Raw genomic sequence first — 9137 nt, 5'->3', positions numbered from 1 at the left:
GAGAAAATGACAGTTTTAAGCACCGTTTCGGAATCCTCATCAAATTTCCTACCTAACGACATAAGAAAACACTACATTATTCGGTACAGTCAGGGAGAAAAGTGGTGTCAAAGTTTCAATAGTCAGAAGCACAGTTTGAAAGGACAGTCAAGGAGAAAATTGTCTGTAAAACCTACTTAGAATGAGAAAATGATAGTTTTAAGCACCGTTTCGGAATCCTCATCAAATTTCCTACCTAACGACATAAGAAAACACTACATTATTCGGTACAGTCAGGGAGAAAAGTGGTGTCAAAGTTTCAATAGTCAGAAGCACAGTTTGAAAGGACAGTCAAGGAGAAAATTGTCTGTAAAACCTACTTAGAATGAGAAAATGATAGTTTTAAGCACCGTTTCGGAATCCTCATCAAATTTCCTATCTAATGGCATAAGAAAACACTACATTATTTAGTACAGTCAGGGAGAAACGTGGTGTCAAAGTTTCAATAGTCAGAAGCACAGTTTGAAGAGACAGTCAAGGACAAAATCGCCTGTAAAACCTACTTAGAATGAGAAAATGTCAGTTTTAAGCACATTTTCGGAATCCTCACCAAATTTCCTATCTAATGACATAAGAAAACTCTACATTATTAGGTACAATCAGGGAGAAAAGTGGTGTAAAATTTTCAAAAGTCAGAAGCACAGTTTGAGACAGTCAAGGACAAAATCGCCTGTAAAAGCTACTTAAAATAAGAAAATGACAGTTTTAAGCACATTTTCAGAATCCTCATCAAATTTCCTATCTAACGACATAAGAAAACACTACATTATTCGGTACAGTCAGGGAGAAAAGAGGTGTCACACTTTCAATAGTCAGAAGCACAGTTTGAAAGGACAGTCAAGGACAAAATCGCCTGTAAAACCTACTTAGAATGAGAAAATGACAGTTTTAAGCACCGTTTCGGAATCCTCATCAGATTTCCTATCTAATGACATAAAAAATCACTACGTTATTCGGTACAGTCAGGGAGAAAAGTGGTGTCAAAGTTTCAAAAGTCAGAAGCACAGTTTGAAAGGACAGTCAAGGAGAAAGTCGTCTGTAAAACCTACTTAGAATGAGAAAATGACAGTTTTAAGCACCGTTTCGGAATCCTCATCAAATTTCCTATCTAATGGCATAAGAAAACACTACATTATTTAGTACAGTCAGGGAGAAACGTGGTGTCAAAATTTCAATAGTCAGAAGCACAGTTTGAAAGGACAGTCAAGGACAAAATCGCCTGTAAAACCTACTTAGAATGAGAAAATGTCAGTTTTAAGCACATTTTCGGAATCCTCACCAAATTTCCTATCTAATGACATAAGAAAACTCTACATTATTAGGTACAATCAGGGAGAAAAGTGGTGTAAAAGTTTCAAAAGTCAGGAGCCCAGTTTGAGACAGTCAAGGACAAAATCGCCTGTAAAAGCTACTTAAAATAAGAAAATGACAGTTTTAAGCACATTTTCAGAATCCTCCTCAAATTGTCTATCTAATGACATAAGAAAACACTACATTATTCAGTACAGTCTGGCAGAAAAGTGGTTTCGCAGTTTCAATAGTCAGAAGCACAGTTTGAAAGGACAGTCAAGGACAAAATCGCCTCTAAAATTTACTTAGAATGAGAAAATGACAGTTTTAAGCACATGTTCGGAATCCTCATCAAATTTCCTATCTAATGACGTAAGAAACCACTACATTATTCAGTACAGTCAAGGAGAAAAGTGGTGTCAAAGTTTCAATAGTCAGAAGCACAGTTTGAAAGTACAGTCAAGGACAACATCACCTGTAAAACCTATTTGGAATGAGAAAATGACAGTTTTAAGCATATTTTCGGAATCCTCATCAAATTTTCTACCTAATGACATAATAAAACACTACATTATTTAGTACAGTCAGGGAGAAACGTGGTGTCAAAGTTTCAATAGTCAGAAGCACAGTTTGAAAGGACAGTCAAGGACAACATCACCTGTAAAACCTATTTGGAATGAGAAAATGACAGTTTTAAGCACATTTTCGGAATCCCCATCAAATTTCCTGTCTAATGCCATAAGAAAACACTACATTATTCGGTACAGTCAGGGAGAAAAGTGGTGTCAAAGTTTCAATAGTGAGAAGCACAGTTTGAAAGGACAGTCTAGGACAAAATCGCCTGTAAAACCTACTTAGAATGAGAAAATGACAGTTTTTAGCACATTTTCGGAATCCTCATCAAATTTCCTATCTAATGACTACCCACGAAAGACAAGTGCAGCATCCGGCGAAGAATGAAATTCCATTCTTGAATACCTGTTTCTTCTTCTTCGCATTAGGTTTTTAATGATGGGAGTGCCGTACGGATTAGATTTTTTTTTTATTACCCTGACATCTTCAGGAAGAATGTTATGAAATCAGTGTCTTCTTCCCAGTTTCAGTTAGTTTAGAGTGCGTATTCAGTTTCCTTGACCTGTTTTACGTAATTTTAATTCTTTGCACTTTTTGCGTATCTCTACTAGGTTAGGGGATATTCCACACAATCTACTTTGGGGACCAGAAACACCATTTTTCTGAAAACTTTTACTTGGTAATAGCCGAGCAGTTTTTAGAGGTAAAACAACGAAAAGCTACTTAAAAAAATCCGTTTTTGCTCCTTTTTCAGGTAGTGTGCTCCAAAATAACCTTGGTGGCCTTTAATCTACAGGATGACCCTAAAAACTAAATTTTTAAAGATTGGTCACCCTGTATGCAATTTCAGTGTAAATTGGTCAATTTAGAGTGGCAGATTCACTTTCTTTGACCTATTTTACGTAATTTTTATTCCTTGCACTTTTTCCGTATCTCTACTAGGTTAGGAGATATTCCACAAAATCTACTATGGGGACCAGAAACTCCATTTTCTTGAAACTGTGGTCCCTATACCAACAATTTTGACACCCATTGCTTTGACCTTGAATAACTCGCTTATTTGATACATTTTGTTATAATTTTTATACGTCTATGGATAGCCAATGAAACAGGCTTTCCATTGACGTATAAAAGTTGGTTCGTTGGTTTTAAAATTTTACCGCTAGAGGGCGTCAAATTGAAACGACTTAACCAGTTCAACAATTTTGACACTCTTTGCTTTAACTTTGAATAACTAGCTTATTTCCTATACTTGTCTAGGACTTTTATACTTCAATGAATAGCCAATGAAACAGGTTTTCCTTTGACGTATAAAAGTTGGTTGGTTGGTTTTACAGTTTAACCGCTAGAGGGCGTTCAAATGTCAATGGCTGTAAACCATTCCAGAACCTCCAATATGCTCTTTAAACTGTCCAAAAACCTTCCAAATGCTCCCCAAATAGTTTAAAAAGATTTTAAAACATTACGGGAACTCCAAAATGCTTCTATAGCAGTCAGAAGCATTTCAAAACAGTCTAGAATCTTCCAAATGCTCTTCAACTAGTCTACAAGCTACCAAAAGATTTCAAACGAGTCTAAAGCTTCTAAAAAATTCTAGAACTGTCTAAGAGTTTTTAAATGTCTCTAAATCATTCCAGAACCTTCAATATGTTCTTTAAACTGTCCAGAAACCTTCCAAATCATCTTCAAGTAGTTCAAAACAATTTTGAAAGTTTCCAAAATAGTCTAAAATCTTCCGTACACTTCTAAAGCAGCTTGAGCTTCAAAAAATTGCTAGAACTCAAAAAAAAGTAAAATATGTTGCATCTCTGAAAGAGTTTTGTGCTGTTTTACAGATTTCTATGCTTTTTTGAGGAAAATAAGTGTCAAAGTTTCAATTTGCCACAAGCACACAGAAAGGACAGGCAAGGACAAAATCGCCTGTAAAAATTACTTAGAATGAGAAAATGACAGTTTTAAGCACATTTTCGGATTCCTCACCAAATTTCCTATCTAACGACATAAGAGAACACTGCATTATTCGGTACAGTCAGGGAGAAAAGTGGTGTCAAATTTTCAATAGTCAGAAGGACACTTTGAAAGGACAGTCAAGGACAAAATAGCTTGTAAAACCTACTTAGAATGAGAAAATGACAGTTTTAAGCATATTTTCGGAATCCTCATCAAATTTCCCATCTAATGACATAAAAAAACACTACATTATTCTGTACAGTCAGGGAGAAAAACGTTGTCAAAAGTTCAATTTGCCAGAAGTACAGTTTGAAAGGACAGTCAAGGACAAAATAGCTTGGAAAACCTACTTAGAATGAGAAAATGACAGTTTTAAGCATATTTTCGGAATCCTCATCAAATTTCCCATCTAATGACATAAAAAACACTACATTATTCTGTACAGTCAGGGAGAAAAACGTTGTCAAAAGTTTAATTTGCCAGAAATACAGTTTGAAAAGACAGTCAAGGACAAAATAGCTTGTAAAAGATACTTAGGATGAGAAAATGACAGTTTTAAGCATATTTTCGGAATTCTCATCAAATTTCCCATCTAATGGCATAAAAAAACACTACATTATTCGGTACAGTCAGGGAGAAAAACGTTGTCAAAAGTTCAATTTGCCAGAAATACAGTTTGAATAGACAGTCAAGGACAAAATAGCTTGTAAAAGCTACTTAGAATGAGAAAATGACAGTTGTAAGCACATTTTCGGAATCCGCATCAAATTTCCTATCTAATGACGTAGAACACTACATTATTCAGTAGTCGGGCAGAAAAGTGGTGTCAAAATTTCAATAGTCAGAAGCACAGTTTGAAAGGACAGTCAAGGACAAAATCGCCTGTAAAACCTAATTAGAATGAGAAAATGACAATTTTAAGCTCATTTTCGGAATCCGCATCAAATTTCCTATCTAATGACATAAGAAAACGCTACATTATTCGGTACAGTCAGGGAAAAAAAGTGGTGTCAAAATTTCAATAGCCAGAAGCACAATTTAAAAGGACAGTCAAGAACAAAATCGCCTGTAAAACTTACTTAAAATGAGAAAATGACAGTTTTAAGCACATTTTCGGAATCCTCATCAAATTTCCTATCTAATGACATAAAAAAACACTACATTATTCGGTACAGTCAGGGAGAAAAACGTTGTCAAAAGTTAAATTTGCCAAAAGTACAGTTTGAAAGGACAGTCAAGGACAAAATAGCTTGTAAAACCTAATTAGAATGAGAAAATGACAGTTGTAAGCACATTTTCGGAATCCTCATTAAATTTCCTATCTAATAACATAAGCATATCAGACAAATTAAAAACAATTTTAAAGACAACTTAAACCGTATCAACGAAGTCGTTAAAGCATTTTATAAACAGCAATATGTTATCTAGGACATGCCACGCCATTATAATGTAATTTTCTGCACAACTCAAGCACGTATTGAATAAAAAGAATTTGACCAAAGAAACAGACGAACAACAGACTTCTGGTGATGTCGTTACTTAATGCACACTTTTATCTCTCTATTTCTGTAGAAATCTCAATATCGCAGTATATAAAAGGTAAGTGCACCCATCAATCAATTTATAGTGTCATAATTCAAAAATATAACAAATATTTGTATTAATAATAGTTCTAAAAATAAGTTTGTCTAAACTTGTTAACGACTTAAAGGTAGTAAAAATGCGCACAGTGTTGCCAACTCAAAATATTTAATGGTGGTAGATTATTTGGGCAAAAAACTCCTAATAACGGTATATCAAAGAATAAACAATTTTCATAAGAAAAACAAAATTTATTTTACATTATTATACAGGATGTTTGTGGAATAATTGCGAAAATTTTTCAAAATTGAAATTGAATTTGAAATTGAAATTGAAATCAAATTTTCATTCATTCTAACCATAAATTAAGATAATCTAAACCATAATTGAGAAATACAAATTTTAATTTCTGTATCATTTGTTTTCTAAGTTTTTTCTAACATTCGTGACCGATAGTACACCCACGTGTAATTTTAAAAGATTTTAGCTAGACAGTCACGTGACAGCAGTCATAAATCTCAGAAACACGTTTTATATCAAATACTATGCAAGAAAACTCTTCTAAACCGTTGATTTTTCCACCTTTTAGCACAGTTTGACATTTTTGACGTTAGTGACAGTTGTCGCGTGATTTTAGAACACTGTTCAGCTAAACAGTCACGTGGTAATTGTTAAAATAACTGTCATAAATCTAAGAAACACGTCTCGTTTCGAATAGTGTGTTAAATTTTAATTTCATGCAGATTTTAGATAAATTTGGTTTTAGAGGATAATCTACTCACGTGACCCACTTGGAGTAAGAAAATGACTGTTTTAAGCACATTTTTGGAATTTTTATTAAACTTCTAATCAATATCCCGAAAAAACACTACGAAATTTGGTACAGTCCGGTAGAAAAGCGGTGTCAAAGTTTGAACTGCCAGACCACATTTTGAAAGGACAGTCATGGACAAAATAGCTGATGAAGCCCTCTTGTAATAAGAAAATGACTGTTTTAAGCACATTTTTGGAAGCCTCATTAAATTTCCTATCCAATAACCTGAAAAACACTACGAGAATTGGTATAGTCCGGTAGAAAAGCGGTGTCAAAATTTGAACTGTTAGAAACACAGTTTGAAAGGACAGTCAGGGACATAATCGTTGCTAAAACCCACTTGGAATAAGAAAATGATTGTTTTAAGCACATGTAAGGATTCCTCAGTACATTTGTTATACAATAACCTAAAAAAAGCTACGAGATTTGGTACAGTCCGGTAGAAAAGCGGTGTCAAAGTTTGAACTGACAGAAACACAGTTTGAAAGGACAGTCATGTACAAAATCGCTAGTAAAACCCACTTGGAATGAGAAAATGAGTGTTTTAAGCACATTTTCGGAAACCTCATTAAATTTCTTAACCAAGAACCTGAAAAACACTACGAGATTTGGTACAGTCCGGTAGAAAAGCGGTATCAACGTTTGAACTGACAGAAACACAGTTTGAAAAGACAGTCATGAACAAAATCGCTGCTAAAGCCCACTTGGAATAAGAAAATGACTGTTTTAAGTACATTTTTGGAATCCTCAGTAAATTTCCTATCCAATAACCTGAAATACACTACGAGAATTGGTATAGTCCAGTAGAAAAGCGGTGTCAAAATTTGAACTGTCAGAAACACAGTTTGCAAGGACAGTCAGAGACATAATCGTTGGTAAAACCCACTTGGAATAACAAAATGATTGTTTTAAGCACATTTAAGGATTCCTCAGTAAATTTCCTATCCAACAACCTGAAAAACACTACGATAATTGGTATAGTCCAGTAGAAAAGCGGTGTCAAAATATGAACTGTCAGAAACACAGTTTGCAAGGACTGTCAGGGACATAATCGTTGGTAAAACCCACTTGGAATAAGAAAATGACTGTTTTAAGTACATTTTTGGAATCCTCAGTAAATTTCGTATCCAATAACCTGAAAAACACTACGAGAATTGGTATAGTCCAGTAGAAAAGCGGTGTCAAAATTTGAACTGTCAGAAACACAGTTTGCAAGGACAGTCAGGGACATAATCGTTGGTAAAACCCACTTTGAATAAGAAAATGACTGTTTTAAGCACATTTAAGGATTCCTCAGTAAATTTCCTATCCAATAACCTGAAAAACACTACGAGAATTGGTATAGTCCAGTAGAAAAGCGGTGTCAAAATTTGAACTGTCAGAAACACAGATTGCAAGGACAGTCAGGGACATAATCGTTGGTAAAACCCACTTGGAATAACAAAATGATTGTTTTAAGCACATTTAAGGATTCCTCAGTAAATTTCCTATCCAACAACCTGAAAAACACTACGATAATTGGTATAGTCCGGAAGAAACACGGTGTCAAAGTTTGATCTGACAGAAACACAGTTTGCAAGGACAGTCAGGGACATAATCGTTGGTAAAACCCACTTGGAATAAGAAAATGACTGTTTTAAGTACATTTTTGGAATCCTCAGTAAATTTCCTATTCAATAACCTGAAAAAACACTACAAAAATTAGTACAAACAGGAAGAAAAGCGGTGTCGAATTTTGAAGTGACAGAAGCACAGTTTGAAAGGACAGTCAGGGAGTAAATCGCTAGGAAAACCCACTTGGAATAAGAAAATTAATGTTTTAAGAACATTTTTGGATTCCTCAGTAAATTTCCTATTATATAACCCAAAAAAAAACACTACAAAATTTGGTACAGTCAGGGAAGAAGCGGTGTCAAAGTTTGAACTGCCACCCACAGTTTGCAGAGACACTCAGGGACAAAATCGCTGGTAAAACCCACTTAAAATAAGAAAATTACTCTTTTAAGCACATTTTTGAAATCCTCAGTAAATTTCCTATTCAATAACACAGTCAGGGAGAAAAGCGATGTCAAAATTTGAACTGCCAGAAACCAGAAACACTATCACTTTGACAAACCTACGATGCATTTTGCCTAAAAATAATAATAATTAAATTAGCTATCCACAAAAGTAAAAAAAAACATATTTATCAATTAAGTCATTTATTCAGGACTAATTTCTCATTAGTCAAGCTGACATAACATCAACTCCTTTACTACATTATGATACACAAGACCTACTAAGCCTATTACAGAGACATTGACCTTAAAATCGACAATTTGTACTTAAACGTGGTTTTAAAACTTTTTTTTTTTTCAATCAGGTTCAAGGAATGCTCTCATAATCATTCATGTTAAACACAGGATTTTTTAGCGTCAAACTTTCACTGAAAACGACACAAATCGTTTTATTTTACGGTCAATTTCGGTACCGAGAATCGGTAAATGATTCCCATGATTATTAGTTTTAGATTTGACTTTTTCTCTAAGTAAAAGGGTCGGTTTGTTTAAGAGGGTTTTATTGGCAATGCACTTACCACTCTGTTGGTAAACGATGTCAAAACAAATCACTAAAAAAAAAAACGAATAATGCAACTGTTATCTAAGCAGAATTGATGGAAGTTGGTTTTTCGCGACTATCCCCCAGCATAGCTTTGCATAGTCCATGAGAATTGAATTAACCGCGTTCCAAATTGTAACGCTTGGAGATTGAATAGTAAATTACAGTCTCCTGGTCTGTAGCAAATGACTTAATCCTAACCAAAATAAAAAAGGGACTTTTTTCACGCCTGGTCAGTTAAATCTTCGCTTCAGTTCGCTGCAGATTTAAGAAATATCGATTATTTAAAAAT

Source organism: Ips typographus, linkage group LG10 (genome assembly GCF_016097725.1).
Source record: "Ips typographus isolate SLU linkage group LG10, UJ_Ityp_2.0, whole genome shotgun sequence".
NCBI lineage: Eukaryota > Metazoa > Arthropoda > Insecta > Coleoptera > Curculionidae > Ips > Ips typographus.
The sequence above is the reverse complement of the archived record's forward strand: the minus strand, read 5'-3'. Positions refer to the sequence as shown.